Source organism: Saimiri boliviensis, chromosome 13, assembly GCF_048565385.1.
Source record: "Saimiri boliviensis isolate mSaiBol1 chromosome 13, mSaiBol1.pri, whole genome shotgun sequence".
Classification (NCBI taxonomy): Eukaryota; Metazoa; Chordata; class Mammalia; order Primates; family Cebidae; genus Saimiri; species Saimiri boliviensis.
Window position 1 is genome coordinate 70018551 of NC_133461.1, and position 18311 is coordinate 70036861.

The 18311-nt window shown below is 46.6% G+C and overlaps 1 protein-coding gene across 12 annotated transcripts in view; it reads left to right on the top strand.

Moving 5' to 3' along the window:
* The window catches only part of LDLRAD4 (low density lipoprotein receptor class A domain containing 4), a 418190-nt gene that overhangs the window by 39511 nt on the left and 360368 nt on the right, over nt 1–18311 (top strand). For 8 of the 12 annotated variants that reach the window (XM_039463614.2, XM_074383794.1, XM_074383797.1 and 5 more), the window contains exon 2: nt 17760–17849. The exons of 2 other annotated variants lie outside the window; for them this stretch is intronic. The gene's annotated coding sequence lies outside the window, so the exon portion shown is untranslated. Of the gene's footprint in view, nt 1–545; nt 17850–18311 lie in introns of those variants that run through there. 2 more of the 12 variants (XM_074383795.1, XM_074383793.1) reach the window with 2 other exon arrangements.

Genomic DNA, 18311 nt, shown 5'->3' on the forward strand with positions numbered 1-18311 from the left:
TGTGAAATGGTCTTCCCAGTAGTGCTCTCTAAAGGCAGGTCATGATTTTAATCCAGAACAAGTGCTGCCACCATGCACAACTTCTGACCAGCTTGATGGTAGACAGAGGGTCTCCAGGTGGAGCCACTGAATATTTAGGTCAACGATCTTGTACTTGATTTGGGGTGAGTGAGTATTCCTGAAACAAACACTATTTCTGGCTGCTACCGTCCTTGAAGAATGCTTTTGCAAGTTCATAATACTTCCTAAGTGAAAGGGGAATTTGCATAGTTTGTGGATCCTTCCCTCCCTCCCTTCCCTTCCCCCTCCTTCCCTCCCTCCCTCCCTCCCTCCCTCCCTTCCTTCCTTCCTTCCTCTACAAGGTCTTGCCCTGTTACCCAGGTTGGAGTGCAGTAGCATAACCCCTTCCCCTCCTCTCCCTTTCCCCTTCCCTCCCCTCCCCTCCCTTTCCCCTCCTTTCTCCTCCCCTCCCCTCCCCTCCCCTCCCCTCCCCTCCCCTCCTCAACAGGGTTTTGGTCTGTAGCCCAGGCTAGAGTGCAGTAGCATGATCATGGCTCAGTGCAGCCTCATACTCCACAGGTTTATCTTCCCATCTTAGGGTCCTGAGTCACTAGGACTACAGACACACACCACCATGCCTTGCTATATATATATATTTGTAAATACAGGGTCTCACAATGTTGTTGCCCAGGCTGGTCTCGAACTCCTGGCTTCAAGCGATCCTCCTGCCTCAGCCTCCCAAACTGTTGGGATTACAGGCATGAGCTGCTGCACCCTGCCCTCTTAATTTCTTATTGACTTTTGAGTAAGATGAGTTTTAGAGCTAAAACATCTGTAGCTCTTAAAAAGGTACTTAGTGAAAGAAACCACATGCCTTCGAATGCTCATATACGTATGAGCATACATTGGTATGTGGTTTGGTTCATTTTCTTCAACTTATTTCTTTCTCCTGTTTTCTGATTCTCCCCTGTCATCCATCCATCCATCCATTCATTCATTCCTTTGTGCTGCTCATAAATTCAAGGGACATCATTTACATGGGATCATTTGCCTTTATAGCCACCCACGGCTGCTTTGAGAAAGGAAGTGTTCCTATCACATGTTTTCCTTTGTTGGATGTACCTGGAAGGACCGAGCACCACTTGGTGTGCAGGGCAAGACCAGAATTCGTGTCTCTTGGCCCGATGGAGGCCCCAGGAGGGGAACATGTGGTTTGGGGAAGTTCCTTCCTGCACCGCTGCTCCTGTAACTGACCTTGGTCTGTGCAGTCTGTCCAGCCTTGGTCCCCTCTCTTTAAGATGAGTGTAACAGGACCTCTTGGGAGGCATTGGGTGGAAGACAGCAGGTAAATTTTGTAGGATAGTAGGTGGTCATTATAGGTTAGTTACTTCCCCTTAAATAGAGGAGACTGTATGAGATTTTTGGATAATCTACTGAGAGCACATCATGACTTCTCTTGGCGGTCATCGCCTCGACCTCCTTACGCCCAGGGCAGCTGAGTAACCCACATGCCAAGGTGTAGGCAGTGTGCCTGTGCTGCTGTGAGCCTCCTGGGGACCCTACACAGAGCCTGTTCCTTTCCGCTCACTGCTCGCTGGTGTCTGTGGAACAGCGCCCTCCCTAGCCTTTTGGAGGCCCTGGCAGGGTCCCAGAATCCTTTGTTTGTCTTGGAAATCTGGCTGCGGAAGATGCCTTAAACGTATTAGAGTGCTTTGCAAATCTTTCTCTAATCCGTTTTTACAAATAGCTGAGTAGTATTGGTTTTACGTGAACTTGGCAAAATTTGCTCCTGTTCAGGGCCACTGGGGACATGTGACAATTAGTGGAAGGCAGCATGATTATCAAGCGTCGCATTTCTCTGACTCAGCCGACTATTTCCTTTTTCCTGTTGCTTTATTATTTATTGTTGCTATTCTTTCTGCTACCCTCTCCATCCCTCCTTGCAGATGTCTGTCTTTCCAGGACTGTCTTTGTGTTTTTTTGATGTTCTCTCGCATAGACATCAATGGTGGGTCCATCCCTGAATCCCCACTATTCTATCCGGTGACTGCCATGGAGCCCTGGTGTGCCAGCTCTGAGGGCAGGGAGCTCAGCTCCACTGAATGCAACCCATCTTGAGGATGCTGTGGCAGCTAGAAACCTTCCTGGATGCAGTTGAATATGCCTCCCTGGGCTGGGATTCAGAGCAGGGCTCACTTTTCTTCCATATGTTGGGTGTAATGTGTCTAAAGACGCTGCTGGTGCCCCACCTGGTTCCTTCTTTTCCAGGTCAGGCAGCCCAGCTTCCTTTCCCCATCCCTCCTCTGGTGCGCTGACAGCTCCCTCATTTCTTTCCTAAGTGAGGGTGCTGTGGGCTTTCAGAGCTCAGCTATGATGGACTATGTCTTAGCACAACAGGTGTTAGGAAGTGAGGAGGGTGTTGGCAAGGGTGAGGTGCTGGGGCACATTAGTCCTAGCTCCAGGGAATAGCAGGACTCTGCCCCTAACATTACATTTACTGGTAGTGGAAAAATAGACCAGCGGGTTCTTGCTGTTCTACTTGCTAGATGATAGATTTTCTTCATCTTGTTTACCAAGAAAGAATGTGGCTTCTTAGCCCAGGACTTGATTTCTCGTTCCTCGTGAATGCTTTTCAGAGTGCTCTGTGTCTCTTCATTTGTAGAAAGGGAACTTTCAGAAAATGCCCAGCACAGTACCTGCGTGGGACAGTGGGACTTCAACAGATGTTTATAGGAATCTCAGTTTGGTTCAAGTTGTGAGCTGAGAATCCCTGCTGTTGGTTTTAGGTTTCAGGCTCAGACCTTCAGAACCTTTGGGGGTTGTATCTCTAACCTCAGCCATACCCTAGAAGCCAGGTCAGCAGAGTGAGCGATAAGCCCATTTGGTCCATCAGCCCTGTGGTTAGACACATAAAGGTTGTCATTAGAAAGTGCAGTATATCTATCCTACTTTTGAATTTCAGGGAAGAGCTTCAGGATTTGTAAAAACTTCATTGGTATTGAAGACTGCCCAAGAGTTAACAGCTTACTTGGCTGCAGGTGCATGCCAGGTGTATGCACTACCTGTGCTGTGTCTAGGGAGGAGGGAATTGGTGGTGGGTGTGGGGGACAGGCAGAATTGCATGTGCTACTGGAGCCTTATAGAGCAAAGGTGAAGACAGGAGATGGGGGTGGAGCTGAAGGGAGCAGGGCTCATGTGGCTGTGTGCGTGGGGGCTGAGTCCCGTGCAGCTGTGTGCATGGGGGCTGAGTCCCGTGCAGCTCTGTGCATGGAGGCTGAAGTCCCATGTGCCAGCCTTCCCGTTGCCATCTCAGGGATCCTTAAGGGCAGCCTGGGGACAGTGAGGGCATGGGATTGCAGCTGAGTTGTGGGGCTGTGCAGTGAGGCAGGTAGGAGCTTGCTTGGGAGAGAGGCAGGGGAATTGAGGGGTACCTGACACCTTCTCTGGGCCAGCCAGCCTGAGTTTGAGTCCCAACTCTGTGGCAGCTGTGTGACCTTGAATGCTTTACTCAACCCTCCTGTGCCCTAATTTCCCCATAGATAAAAGGAAGATATTGGTAATTGTATTACCCACCTCATGGGTTCTTACAAAGATGGAAAGAGTAAGAATCAATCCTGGGCTTGAGACACAGCTGGCCGATGGTGTTTCTTATGGTTGAAGTGAGGGAGTTAGGCTTGGACTGTGTACTGTCTGACTGCATTGCTGTCCCTCTAAAGGTCATGGTTGGGTGGTAGCTGAACTTCAGCCTGTCCTGTATTCATAATCTTATTTCACTTAATAAAGTACAGTCAGCATGACTTTAGAATGTTGGAGGAAACTTTGTGTTTCCCAAGTACCATTTAATTCTTTTTTTAAAGTAATTTTGGATGAAACTAATATAACCCTGGGGTGGGCAAGTCTGTCGGGGGCATGTAGGGCAGGACACAGCCCGGCCCTGTCTTCTGCGGTGGATAGGGCCCCACCTGTCCCCTTCCAGGCCCAGAGTTGCGGTTGGTTGGGTTGGTAAGTGGGTGCCATTTGAAAGAGTGGGGGCTGGTTGGGGGAGGGATCTGAGCAGTGAGGTTGGAGGATGCATCTTTTGATGAGGTGGCCCTGCCGGGCAGGTGGCTGCTTTACATTAACAGCCAGTGAAGCTGGGGCCCGGCAGACCTGGAGGGCTTCCCAGCCCCTCCCCCGTCATCTTCAGAGTGGGCCTCGTGGCTCTTTCCAAAGGGTGTTTGCAGACCATTAGACGCTTCCTTGGCCCATGTTCAGCAGTGTGCAGGAGAATACTTAGAAAGCCGGGAACGAATAGTTTCTGAAGTATTTGCCATCATCCAATTCCACAGTGTCCCTTTATGAGTTTAGCTGATGAGGAGTTGACTTATCTATGTAGGTCTCCCGAGTGGGATAGCTTAGGTGATGGCATTCTTGGCAGGGAAGCCGCTAGCCTGTTTTTTTGGAGTAGATGTTGCCCTGTGCTTCCTTCTCATGCGGGATTGCCATGCAGGTTGAAGATGGTTTCATGCTTTTCTCTGCAAATGGCTGTTCTTTGGATTGTGTGAGGTGATTCTCTCTAGCCTCTCCCTTCTTCCAAAATTCGGAGTCTGGATTGATTTCTGTTTATGAAGCTTTCTGAGATGCATTGCTGAAAACAGTAGTTGAAGAATGTGTCTGGAGAAAGCACCCGGGTGTATTTCACAACTGTTCTGTTTCATAAAAGCATTTCAAATACAGTCTTCCCAAATCTAGAGGATCAGAACTGGCTTATACACAGACTCCAGTGTTTCAAGGTTGAGGAAAACGTTGGCAAATTGATCTGTAAAATTATGTAAGAGCTTTCTCTTTTCTTTTACCTAAATTAAAGCTGAGTTACCCAAACCGGAACCTGGTGCCATTCTGACCCCCTCCTGGCTCCATGGATCTGTCCACTGTGTCACCATGGCCTGTGATTCTGCCTTCTAAGTGTTTTCCACACAGCTCCTTTCCTCCCGCTGCAGTCACTACCTTCAATTCTCCACATTTCTTACTCGGACTTTTGCAGTGGCCTCCGAATGGCCTCTGAATGCCCTGCCTCCAGTCCCCGCTGTCTTTCCCATCTTCATGTCATTCCCTGTGCCTTCTGAGCTCCTGGTCCAGGACCTTATTCTGAGAACCATCTTACTGCCTAGCAGCAGGGCTGACCTGTCACTGTGTGGCTTTGAAGGTCAACACCAGGCTTACCTGTGTGTCCTGGGCTGGGTCTCTGTCTCCAGCTCCCATATTGCTCAGTTCCTCCAGGGACACTCAAAGCCCTTGCCCTTCCCACTGTGCTGCCTGGAGCATGGCTTCCTCCATCCTGCAGCACAAACATCAGTGGCCAGGTGAGCCCTTTTCTGGGCTCATCGCAATTTGTCGAAACATGTGGCTGTTTCGACATGCACCCAGGAGCAGGGCGTGCCACATCTCTTCATTTTTCTAGAGAACTAAATCTCCTTTGATCCTGCCTCTCTGAGAAAGGTCGGGCGGCTGATGTCATTTGGGGGATGTCCTTCCTGGGCACTTTTCCGAGGCCTTGTCACTCAGCCACACCCAGCCCCACTTCCTAGGACTTTATTGGCCATGGGTCCTGCTTGCCTAATGCTCAGATCTTCAACGTCTTCTGAAGTTGTCTCCTATAGGGGTGGCCCTGGGACCCCACTCTGCTGCCCATTGCTCAGGCCTCCAGAGGTCCTCCTCAGGCCGCTTCCTGCTACTCCCAGGGTGTCCCTACCCTCCCCTGGGTGGGTCCCTCTTCTCCTCTCACCCCTGAGCACTCAGCCTCCTCCTCATCCCCACGTGGGTCTGCTGAATCTAAGTTAAGAGCTCTGGTTTTAGGCATCGGCATGCTAAAGCATTATTTGGGGAGCTTGTTAAACGTACGGATTCCTGGACTCCACCCCAAGAGATTCTGACTCAGAAGCTGAGATGGTGCCCAGTAGTGAATGTGTATGTTAGCAAGAATAGTGGGCCCCTTGACACAGTTGTTCTGTAGTTTGGATAGTGAGTAGCACTCGTCTAGACCTTAAAAACAAAGGCTTTTTCTGGGCTTGTTTTTAGGGCTCCCTGACTTATTCCTGCGGACCCAGGAATACAGTAGGCCATTTGCTATAGAGTCCGCATAAGCCCTCTGCTCCCCAGCCCCATGTTCACAGCTAGCCCGGGAGCTCCTCAAGGGCAAGGCATGGCTTCATTCCTCCTGCACAACTCCTGGTGCCTTGCACTGGGTCCGCAGCCAGATATGGGCAGGAGCAGTTGTGGGGACAACAGACACAGCCCACTGAGGAAGGCACCTGACCCCGGGCTTGGCTTTCTTTTCCTTTCCGGCATGGTGCTCTGGTGTCCAGAGGCAGGAGGATTCCAAGGGTCTCTGGTGGCTGCCTTCTCCAGATTTGGGCTTGGACTCGGCACAGCTGGGAATGAGTTTTGTTGTTTTATTGTTTTGAATGGGCAAAGTGACCATCTTAGGTGGAAGGCAGGCTGCTGCAGGGCCTCTACATGGGTGCTGGCTAGTGATGGCTTCTACGTGGAGGAGAAGGAGCTGAAGTGAGCCCAGTATCGCAGTCCCGGCCAGACTCTTGGGCAGATCCCAGCCCTGTCCCCACACCACCCTTGGAGCTGCCTTCCGGGTGTTAGTTACAGTTTCAGTCACAGCCCCAGAGGTGGCAAGTCACTGACTAGGAAGAGAGTTGAAATGAACAGAATTCTGAGTAAGAGTAATATACTAAGAGTTGCAATTTTTGCATTCCAGTGAGGTAGAAAATCTTTTACGTCAGCTGAAGGCTAGATCTACTTTCATGTGGAATTTCTTTGTGAAAGAACAGCATTTTCTGAGTTCAAGCCTAGGTCTTGGTTAGAATCAACAGGGTAATGGTGGCAAAGGGGAGGTTCATGAGTATATTCTCAGACTGCAGTTCTGAATTACGAAGGCGGCTGCTTCAGCAATTCAGTGACACTTATCTTTGCAAAATGTACTTTCACTTGTAAGGGCCAAATAATTCTAATAGAAACATTTTTTGGTATGTAATCATGTAGAGTGATACGCTTTTATTTTTTTTGCTGTGCACAATAGAAACATTGTTTGGTATGTGATCATGTAGAATGGTACATACGCTTTTTTTTGCTATGCATGATAGAAACATTTTTTGGTATATAATCATGTAGAATGGTACATACGCTTTTTTTTTTGTACACTTAAAATTATCAAATAGATGTTTGGAACTTCTGGAAACTCCACGTCTGATCACTGATCAGTTTCATGCATGTCTCTGTGTGTGTTGTGTTGTTTTTAGTGTGTGCACACAGGCCTGCAGCATAGTAGTTATTGGAAGAGTGGTCCACCCCATTCATTTTAAACCCAGCATCACCAGTTTCACCTGTCACATGTGGTGGTAGAATTTGAGAAGAATGGGGACAGTTTGATCAGGATGGTGAAGTTGCCCAGGGACGTAGGCTGTAAATACGAATTCTCTTTTTGTAAACAGCCTCTGGTGTGTTTGCGTGTCAGATATCAGCCATCAGTTTTCACTCAGATCCAGTGCCTGCTGTCGTCTAACTGAGATGAGCAAACCTCACTTCAGACATTGCATGTAACTCGGCTACTTCATTTGTTCGTTCTCATCTTTTGCTTTTCTGGAAAGATTCCAGAAAAGATCTCCAAGGATTCCTTTTCCTTCCAGAAAAGCAAAAGATGAGAGTGAACAAATGAAGTAACTGAGTTACATGCAATGTCTGAAGTGGCTGGTTGATTGGAAATCACCCACATATAAGGATTGTCCAGCAACTTTCCTGGGGCCCCTGGTGACAGCTTGCATGCCATGAGAAATGGCATAGATTGTGAATCACTCACTGTCCTTCCAGAGCATTGACTTAAGGTAACATGGGCAGACCAATGCATTTTTTCTTTTTCTTTTACAGATTTTTTTAGAGATGAGGCCTCACTATGCTGCTCAGACTAGACCTGAACTCCTCACTTCAAGTGATCACCCCACCTCACCTCTGAAGTAGCTAGGACGACAGCTTCTACTCCCAGCACACCTGGCTGAACGCATTCTTTTTAGTCTTTTGAAACTCTTGTACTTTCCAAGATGTGCTTGGAGAGATATTTTCCTCTTAAGGTCAAGACTGTAGTTTTCTACTGATTTCCTTTGTTTTCTTATCCCAGGGCAGAATATTTTGTTCCTGTTGATGGCTGTGGACGGTGCTCACTCTGCCTTTACTGCTAGTCTGTCCTGAACTCTCCATCCTTTTTCCTTTGTCTCATTTCCTCCTTCACCCTCCTCCTTCCTTGACTTGACTCTTCTCCCCACCTTCCTCCCCTGTTGGGATTCTGGCCTAGTGGGAGATGGTCTCATCTGAGCATCTAAAAACATGGTGCTTCTTTTTCTGAGCCTACTACAGAAGGCAGATCTCTTAGTGAGTCAGTAGATACAAAATGCTGTGCCTTCAGACTGCCTCTGCTCTCTGTTCCTCAGGGGCTGAAGGAGCCTCACACCGCAGGCTGCCCGTTAGCTGTTCCTCCGGAATGCAGCCTTGTTAAGTCACTGCCAGTGTTTGCCCTCTTGGCGTCCGTTTCGTTAACTCCAGACTCCGCTGCTTTCTTAAAGGCTAAAGTAATGTGCAAAGTAAAACCCTGAAATGTTTAGAAGCTATGCAGTATTATATTGTAAACCTGTAAAAATTCTTAACAAAGTTAGTGGCTTGGAAGGATTTTCATGAGAACTTCAGCTAAAAGGCAGTAAAGTAAGTGCCTTAAAATAACTAAACTTTGGCTTATAACAAGGCCATTGTTTGGCAGTGTCCACCTTTTAAAGACTTTCCAGAATTTGGAGGAGGAAATGATTCTGAGACAAAGTAGTGATTTAAAAAATGAAGACAGTAAATTAACATTGACATTATTTGCCAACAATTGATTTCTTGTCTTCCAACTTTTTACCCTGCATTCTGAATAAGTTGGACCATGTAAAGAACTAGAAGATTAACTTTAGGGGTTTTTTATTTTTGATTGAAATCGGTTTTGCAGAAGTGGAAATTTGGCAGCATGTATGGAAACCAGCAAATCAGTTTACAGTGTTCTGTGCTTCTTAGTTTGTGAAACCCACAAGAATGAGGAAAGGCTGCATGGCTTTGAATGTGAGAAAGCTGCTCTAATGTAGGGTTTGCCTTTTCTGGAAGTTTATTTTTACCCTTATTAATTCAGGAGCTTGTAGAACAGCATGTCCAGACTTTAACTAGTTAATAGTGGCTCCCAAGCTGGGCAGGATTTCAATGACAATGGTTATTTTTCAGTGGTCTCATAGAGAAAATGCTGGGAAATATTCTAAGAATGGTGTAAATGAAGAGGAACTTGGTAATTTTTTTAAAACACTGGCTCAGTGAAATGTAAGCAGTTGGCTTACACACAGTGATAATCTTTACAATCATATATTCTGCTCTGATGAGGTAGTAGAAGCATGTCTCTATTTTCAATTAAAACGATCAGTTAATGTGGGAATATTTGGAACATCTGTGTCTTTTCAAATGAACTGGGGTAGATGATCTTTTTTCTTTTTTTCCTGAGGGGAAGCCCATTTGCATGGTGGTTTCAGCTGATAGCATCCATGCCTGTTTCCCAGCCTGCTGCGGTGCTAGCGACCTGTCTGATGTTATGTGCTTACGCTTGGAGTCAGTCTGAGTCGGCAGTTTGGGAGCTCCTTCCAAAGCTCTTTTCATCTTGAACAGTTCAGTGGTGTCTGTAGCAGGCCTGGTCTCGTTTGCAAACTCAGTGTTCCCATGGCCTCCTTCGACCCCTTCCTCTTGGTGTCCCCTGGATGCTCTGTCCTGCATCCTCTTGTGCGGCTCTGTCCACCACCTGGCATCCACGTTAACATGCTTATGGGTGTCACTTGAATAGCTGCCTTCATGGCAGCCTCTCTCTGCTGCAGATTTGGACAAGTATTTGTAGGGGAGTCGAGGCAGGCTACCTTGATCTGCAAACACACCAGGGCTGTCTAGAGCCATGCTACTGGACTGCTGTGCTGGTGTCTCCTAGGAGCTTGTTAGAAATGTGGAGGCTGGGCATGGTGGCCCACATCTGACATCTTAGTACTTTGAGAGACCAAGATGGGATGATCTCTTGATCCCAGGAGTTTGAGACCAGGCTGGGTAACATAGCAAGATCCTGAATCTCACCAAAAAAAAAAAAAATTAAAAATTAGCTGGATGTGTTGGCATGCCTACCTGTGGTCACAGCTACATGAGAGACTGAGATGGGAGGATCACTTGTGCCCAGGAGGTGGAGACTGCTGTGAGCTGTGATGGCTCCACTGTAGTCTAGCCTGGGTGACTCTGTCTCTTAAAAAAACAAAAATAAGAAATGTAGAACCTCGGGGCTCACTACAGATGTGTAGAGTCCGAATTGGCTCGGTCCAGAGTACAAGGTATGCTCATTCCAGGCCTATTTGGATTACCACGTACAAGTTTATCAAAGCACTGGAGGTCGAGGCAAAGGTACTTTAGCAGTAGAATGTGTTTTCATTAAGTTATTTCAGAGTACTGGATCCAGGACTTTATTTGCGAAATTTATGCACAGATAACACAGATGGGGTGAGGTTTGTTTGGCTTGAGTGGAACACATTTAGCTGTTTTCTGCTTTCTGGACCTTGCAGGACTGTGCTGCGAAGGATGGTTCCTCGGAACATCGGCAGGTTTCACTAGGAGGCCAGCAAAAAAGTGATCTCCAATACAAGGGAAGAGAAAATGTATTTCAAATAATGAGACTAAGTATTGTTTTTAGAAACTTAAAAAAGTTATAAATGTGGTATATATGTATGTGTATGTATTTAAATACCACAATTCAGAGTGTGTGTATGTAATGTATTTGGAGATTATCTGTGTATATATGTATACATGTGTATATATTGCATTTGAAATGTATGAAGGTACACAGTGGCTAGTACTATGGGAGATTTACGGAGGAAAGATCAAACAGTTTAATGGAGGAGAATGACCAAGAGTAGATGCTTATTATTGGCTCAGTTTACCTAAACGACCACTAAACACATACACCAAATGAATAGTAAACATTTTACCATTTGGACATGCTAGGAAATACGGTGTTATGATTTTTAAACCATTCTCGTTAATATAGAACAATCCTATTATACCATTGACAGATTTAAATAATAAGAATCTAATGAGGCTTAGCTAAGACTCAGTGATTGTAACCGACATGATTTCTTGTTGTTGATGTAGACAACTATAGGATTGTCTGTTTCTTCGGCATCATGATGATAGGCATTTAGTGCCTGTGTGAAAGCGAAAGGTGGAGAGGGACCCTCTGAGCCTGTAGAAAGCTCATCTCCCAATTCCCACCAGGGGCTTCTAGGACACTTTCTGGGTACTTAGTCCATGAGGTCTTTCTGAGTCTGTCGAAGGAGACCTTAGCTACCATGGAAGACAGAATAGTCTGGATCAAAGGCCTCTTCTCAGCCATCTTCCTCTCATGATGGCCTCAGCATCTGACACAGGGCCGGCGTGTTTAGCATCTGATAAGCCCCTGTTGTGTGAAGGCCCTGAATGCTGGTAGTGTTCCCCAAGGCTGGCCTTGTCCTGTCTTCCTGTAGATGGCTCTGGAATTTTTGAAGCTTAGGAGGTGGGGCCTCTGAACTTTGCTTCCTGAGCACCAAGAGAGTATCAGTTGACGTTAGGCACATGGACTGCTTTTGCTTTGACTGACAGATCTTGGTTGAGGGGAGAGGGTGGGAAAAGCTGAACCAGCCCTGGTACAGGGACTGATCCCAGCAAGTCAGTTTCCACCCCACCCCCCTGTTCAGTGCTGACTTTGAGGGATGCTCTTGCCCTGTGTGTGGCAGCTGCGCAGGGCCTGGGTTGCATTGATCCAGGTAAAAATTTCCAAGATGGTGTCATGGGGCTCAGGTCTTTGAAGAGACCAGCCACTCTAACTGTGTCCGGCAACGGTGAGTCAGTGCTCTGTGCTCCAGAAGAAGGGACTTGCCAGGTGGCCGTCACCATTCCTCATTTGTTCCCGGTGAGCAAAATGGGACCACTTTACTGTTGCATCTTGTTGGAAGAGACCTTCCTTTCTATTTGGGGAGAAGAAAACTCAAACACAGCCAGACAGCTGCCAGACGGTGCCTGGCTTTCACCTCTGTCTCGCTCTTCCTAGCCAAGTTAGTGTCCCTGGGTATTGCCCCATGCCGAATGCTCCATGTGTATTCCTTGACTCTGAAAGGCGCTGATGAAATGCTTGCTGCAGCTTTGTTAGGACACAGTCGGTCATGCTCTAGGCTGCTCTGGGGACAGTGGCATTGAGTAGGCTGCAGGAACCATGGCCGGTGCATGGTCACTGCATGGCAGCCTAGTAGACCCAGCCTGGACTCTTCAGGGACAGCTGGACACCTCCTGCTACTCTGTGAGTGGGGCCACCATGACTGCTTACTCTTCACTGAGGCCAGACTCAGTGCAGATTCCTGGTGCTGGACAGTGAGGCCCCAGGAAAGATATACCTGTGGTTGGTATAGCTTGGCTTCAATTTACCCAGAATAAATGCAGCCCTGTGAGCAAGAGAGAAGCTAGGCAGCTATGCTGGATGAGCTTGTAAAGATGTTAGAATATCATCAAAACAAAAACGATGTGGCATTTACAGGTTGAATGAATGAATGCACATGTGCATTTATGGTGTGAAACTGTACATGATGCAGAAATTAGGTATGTTACTGCATCTGCTGTGAGGGTGTGGGCCCATCTGCAATATTACCGAAAAAAGTGTCAGAAAGCAGGGTTGGTTTTGGGAAAGATGCCTTCCTTCTATTTCATATGTTATCAGCTGCTCTGTGTGTATTATGTCCTGTTAACGATTTCCCTTAGATGGCTCTCCACTCTGTCTCTAGGCCTCCTTGTGTTTTATTTATTTGTTTTTGAGACATGGTCTCACTCTGTTGCCCAGGCTGAGTGCTGTGGTGTGATCACAGCTCACTGCAGCCTTAGACTCCTGGGCTCAAGAGATCTTCCCACCTCAGCTTCTTGAGCAGCTAGAACTACAGGCACACACCACCACATCTGGCTGCTATTTTTATTTTTATAGAGGTGGGATCTTGCTGTATTGCCCATGCTTGTCTTGAACTCAAACAATCCTCCCACCTTGGCCTCCCAAAGTGCTGGAATTCCAGGTGTGAGCCTCCGCTCCCGGGCTCTTGTATTTTACATGGCTCTGCTTCCCAGGACCCAGCCACTAGCTGGAGTGAGTCTTACTTCAGAGAAAGGCAGGAAGCCTGTGGCCAGGCTTCGATTCAGCCTTTGCCCAAACAAATTCCCCATCTTCCTTTACCTTAAAGAGAGAGTGAAAAACTGTAAAGATTAAGAATAAACATGCCTGCTTCCCCTCGGGATTTTCCCTCCTCCAGCCCCACATGCAGTCCTGTTCTGGTGCAAGCGAGGTTCTCATGCCTGTCACTTTTCAGGAGTTCCACCCACTTTGCCTCTTCTTGCTCTGCCTCTTGGTGGCCCGTGGCTCACAGATGTGTCTGGGACATGTCACTCAGGAGGTAGTTTGGCGTTAGTGAGATGGGCAGCCCCACAGGATCATGCTGTTGGAAAGCCACGTGTGGATGCCGCGATGCCTGGTGCCACAGGGTGTGCTGTGTGAGGAGCTCAGCCAGCACCTTCTCTTCTCTCCTCGGAGTGGCTGTGCTTGTTGGCTTTCCTTGGTGGCTTCCTCTTGAGTGAACCTTTCTTTCGAAGGCTTGATTTCCTTGGGGGAGGCTTAGTGTTTCTACTCAGCCTTCTTTCTTGGAGGCCTGGACTTGGTGTTGAGTTGTGTTTGGTGAGGTTATGGAAAAAGCCTGTGTTTACTAGAACGGAGGTAGGAGGCCTGGGCGGGGCGTCAGGTCTGCCTTTGTTCTGTGACCTGGAGCTGAAGATCTCTTGGCTGGGGCGAGGGAGGGGTCGGTCAGTGACCCCTTCAGTTCCCTGCTGGCTCCTACACGGGGGATGCTAAGCAGCAGGTCAGTGGCTATTTTCACAGCTAGAGAGTTAAAGTTAATGCTGGAAGGAAGAGGTGAGTTTGTTGCCATCTCTGCCTCGTGTCATGGAACTGCTCTTTTTAATTTTTCTTGGCTTTGGTGTGAGAATCCTGCTGCCTGCAAGGCTGAACATGAGGGAGAAAGCCTGGAGACAATGATCACGTTTGCTGAGTGATTGATGAAGAAGTGGGAATATATCATACATTCCTGAATTTAGATTTCAGGGGAGTGTCACAGGTTTCTGTAATGAATGAAGTTTTTATTTTGTACTCTTTCAAGTAATTTTATTGATTTAAATATTTTAAGTTATTACTCTTGTTAAAACAAGTCCTTACACAATTTAAAATAGACATAATTTTGAGTAGCAGGAACTGAATTTGTGTTGAATTATTATTTTCAACAGAGCTTAAAGTCTTGCTTAAAAGAGTTAAAAATCATCAGTTTAAAAATAGAATATCTTAAAGAGCTGGGCATGGCGGTGTGCACCTGTGGTCCCAGCTACTGGGGAGGCTGAGGCAGGAGGATTATTTGAGTCCAGGAGTTTGAGGCTGCAGTGAGCTATGATTGTGCCTGTGAGCAACCATTGCACTATAGTCTGGATACTATAGCAAGACCCTGTTTCAAAAAAAAAAAAAAAAAAAACAAAAAAATCCAAAAGAAATTTTGAGATAGATTGCCAGGAAATTGGATTAGCATTTTGTTTCAGAGTTAGAGCTGGGTCATTTGAGCAATCCAGGTTTTGTCACTTTAGTTGGGAAGAAAAGACTTATTGATACTTTTAAAAGACTTATTGATACTTTTTACTTAATGGAAAATTAAAAACGAGTCTCAGATTCTTACTTTGGAAATTTTCTTAGGGAGCTTTCTGTTTTTAACCTTGAACTGTAGATATCTAGATGCCAGAGAAGTGACAAGGATATTTGACAAAAATAATAACTACTGAGTGACATTTCTAACACGGACTCAGGTTCATCCAGTAAAATGAAATCAGTACTGGAGAAGTTGTGCATTCATTCTTTGGGGATAGAACATGAAGCCAAATATCTTCAGCCTAGTTGGAAATTAATTTCAGAACTATGAGCTCTGCTTTGAAGGCTTGAATAAGTTCGGTTGCTATGGTCTTCTTGTGACTAGACATTGACAAATCATAATTCTGTTACTTTGGCTCATTTAAAAAGTTTTTAATAGCACAACAAGGTGACTAAAGTTGATAATAACTTAATTGTATATTTTAAAATAACTTAAAGAGTATAATTGGATTGTTTGTAATTCAAAGGATAAATGCTTGATGGGATGGACATCCCATTCTGTGTGATTTGCTTATTTCACGTTATATGACTGTATCAAAACATCTCATGTACCCCATAAATATATATGCCTAGTACATGCACACTAAAATTAAGAATAAAAAAATAAACAAATGTTAAAGGCCTCCCATGTACCACATACTCTGCAAAGTCTTGGGGATGCCAGGATGATGGGGATGTGTTTTTCACCCACAAGGAGGTCAAAGTCGAGTAGGAGAATGAATTTCCATTTTTGGTAGATGAGGCAGGACAAAGGCCTGCTCTAATGTACAATTGTGTATACATTTAGTATATGCACATGCACTTAATATTATGCACCCCATATTTAATTACTAAGTTATTTATTTTTTTGAGATAGGGTCTCACTCTGTCACTCATGCTGGAGTCCAGTGGGTCAATCTTGGCTCACTGCACCTTCAGCCTCCTGGGTTCAAGTGATTCTTGTGCCACAGCCTCCCAAGTAGCTGGAACTACAGGTGTGCACCACCATGCTCAGCTAATTTTTGTATTTTTTGGTATACATGGGGTTTCACTGTGTTGACCAGACTGGTCTTGAGTTCCTGACATCCTTATCCACCTGCGTCAGCCCCAAAGTATGGGGGTCATAGGCATGATAATTGCACCCAGCCTAATTATTAAGTTATATTTATCAGTTTTCTGTTTGCTGCATAAAAAATTATTATAAATCTAGTAGCTGAAAACAGTAGTCATTTGTTGTCTCACAGTTTCCATGGCTCCAAAGTCAGGCATGGCTTAGCTGGTTCTCTGGTTAGGCTGTAGTCAAGGTTGTTGGCCAGGCTGTATTCTCATCTACAGGTTTGAGTGGGGAAGAATCCACTCCCAGGTTCATTCAGGTTGCTGGCAGAATTCATTGACTTGTAACTGCAAGACTAATTTCCCTGTTTCCTTGCTGCTTGTCAGCTGGGGGCTGCTCTCAGGTCCTGGAGAGCCCCTGTAGTGCTTTGCCAAGTGGCCCCTCACAGGCCCTATCACGAGATGGCAGCTCACTTCTCCAAGCCAGCAACGGAGTCTGTCACTCCCTTCTTGCTGAGATGGGATCCTATGTAGGTCACCTGGTATGAGGAGAGGCATTCTTTGAGATATTTGGTTGGGTAGAAGCCAATCACAACTTCCACTATGCTCAAGGGGAGGGAGTTGTATAGGGTGTGAGCAATTTGGGGGTCACCTTAGAATTCTGCCCACCACAGTAACTTTCTGGTTGTTCCATGGACTTCTGTTTCCAAGAAATCTGAGCGTTTGCATCCTAGGAAGATTGCTTAGAGTAGCCCCAGTGGAGGAAATAAAAAGTAAGATCTGGAAAATCAGCAGTGGGTTGTTTTTATGTCTTAGCAAGCAGGAAACAGGAGGAGAAAAAAATGTCTATAGGCTCCCAATACTGATGGGAAGGAGGTGTTTGGCTGGGGTAGAGCTCCACAGGAATCTCCCTGGCTCCTCTAGCTAGGTGCAGCCAGGTTTTATCCGGCTGTCTATGTGTAGGCTGAGCACTCAGGAGTGGCATATGGCAGGAGCACGCTTTGGAGTATGAGCCTCCTGGATAGTGAACTGCGGCACACAAGCTAGACAGATGGTGGCTTAGTCCACCTTGGACAAGAGTGTGTCCTGTACACTGTCAGGCAGGGTGCTGAGAGGTGTTTGTGATGTCTGAGGCTGAGCTTTGCTGAGTTCACCTGAAACTGCTCTGTGAGCACGAGGCAGTCACCTGAGGATGCCGACACTCCACCTGGGATGGTGCGATGCCGGCAGAGCGTGCTCATTCAGTTGAGATGGGGACGCCAGTGACAGGTTGCATGGACTGGACAAAATCTGGAGCACTAGCTGGGAGGACATTCTCCTAAAAGGATGGAGGGCAGGTAAAGGCATCCTTTCAGGCAGAGTCAGGAATGTTACCATCCCAGCCAGAGTGTCATTGCTAGAGGGCCTGTGTTTTCTATGAAATCAGACATGTATTTCGGCAAAGGAATTAGTGGGGCCTGCCTGCCTTTAGGTGGACCCATCTTATCTTGAGACAGTTTGGATTGTTATGAAAGAAGATGGTCGTTTCACAGCCTTTGGGGTGTGTATACATTTTAAGAAGACCAGTTCAACAGGGATGTTATTTGGCCTCTCATCAAAGAGGAGGCCTGTGCCTCTGCAGGAACAAGTGTGTGTCCTTTGACAGGTGAGGACTTGGTGCCGCTGTCGCTGTGTGTAGGCAGAGGGGGATTTTGTCCCAGTTTAGTAATTCTGTGTTGTCATCCTTCTCTCTTCCTTCCTTTTATTACTTGTTGCTTATCATTGCATTTGTATTTTATTCATTTTGATATTTGTGCCTCTTACTGTGACAGCCCTCAAATATTTAACCATTTTGAAACTTGGGAGGGGGACACACACAAAAAATCAATGGCTCACAGAAGTTCTTCATCTTTCCTCCTAGAGGTTCAAGCTCTACATTCGTGACATCAAACTCCTTTCTTCTGCTGGGCCATTTCCAAGAACTCCCATCAGTTTCAATATAGTTTAAAAGGTGAGTGAAACTCATGCCTGCTCTCTGTGATGATGCCTCAGAAGCAGAGCTTGTCACGGCGGGGCCTGCTCTGCGATGGTGGACCTGCCTGGCGCGTTGGGTTTTACAAGGGTGTGCCTTGCTTGTGTGTTTCTTCTTTGGGGCTGGATGTTAATGGCTGGGGCTTGGGAATCTATTCCCAGTAGAAGCTTGGGTGACACTTGTGTGTTTTCAGAGCCAGCCGTGGTGGGGGATGGTCAGTGGCAGTGCTGGAGGTGCCGGGAACCCCCCACCTGGCTTGCCAGCCATCAGCCTCTGGCCTCAGGATGCCTTGGCCCTCTCAACGCCGCGTGTTCTCAGTTCCTCACTGATTTTAGTGATGCTTATTCTGTCTCATTGTCAGGCTTCATTTGATGTCAGGAGCATCAAATGAAGAAACACATGAGAATTTTCAGGAAGGAAAGACAGTCTATAAAATATAAG